At 29.3% G+C, this 430-nt stretch overlaps 1 protein-coding gene across 1 annotated transcript in view; it reads left to right on the top strand.

Annotated features, from left to right (window-relative positions):
• LOC109471949 (L-galactose dehydrogenase-like) overlaps positions 1–430 on the top strand; it is a 9,251-nt gene that overhangs the window by 4,187 nt on the left and 4,634 nt on the right. The window lies entirely within an intron of this gene.

Genomic DNA, 430 nt, shown 5'->3' with positions numbered 1-430 from the left:
TTTTCATTCATTTGCTGAAGATTGCAATGTGCAATTTGCATACTGTAACATGGAAATCTCAGGAGATATAGTAGATAGTCAAACTTTACAAAAGTTATTCCAACCTTCACTGAAAATAAGAATTGCATAATTTTATGTAATAAGTATGCTAATGTTCATAGGTGGCAAGGGTAAAATTTTAAAATAGAATTTTGAAAATATTACTACAAATCAATTCTTTGATACTACTAGTTAGTAGTTATTCTTCTTGTTAATTATTTTTCTGGCAGTGTTCTTGTGCAATGTTTTGTATTCAAAACTTTGAAACATAACTTTTGTGCAACCCTAGAAATTCGTCCTGCATAAGCAAACAAAAACATACTTTTCAAAACAGATTTTCTGTCACTCTCCATACTATATGTGAATGTAGTTAGTATATACATGTGGCTGT

This window comes from Branchiostoma belcheri, unplaced genomic scaffold (genome assembly GCF_001625305.1).
Source record: "Branchiostoma belcheri isolate BF01 breed outbred unplaced genomic scaffold, Haploidv18h27 scaffold26, whole genome shotgun sequence".
Classification (NCBI taxonomy): Eukaryota; Metazoa; Chordata; class Leptocardii; order Amphioxiformes; family Branchiostomatidae; genus Branchiostoma; species Branchiostoma belcheri.
Note: the sequence above shows the minus strand (reverse complement) of the source record. Positions and strands in the feature narration are given on the sequence as shown.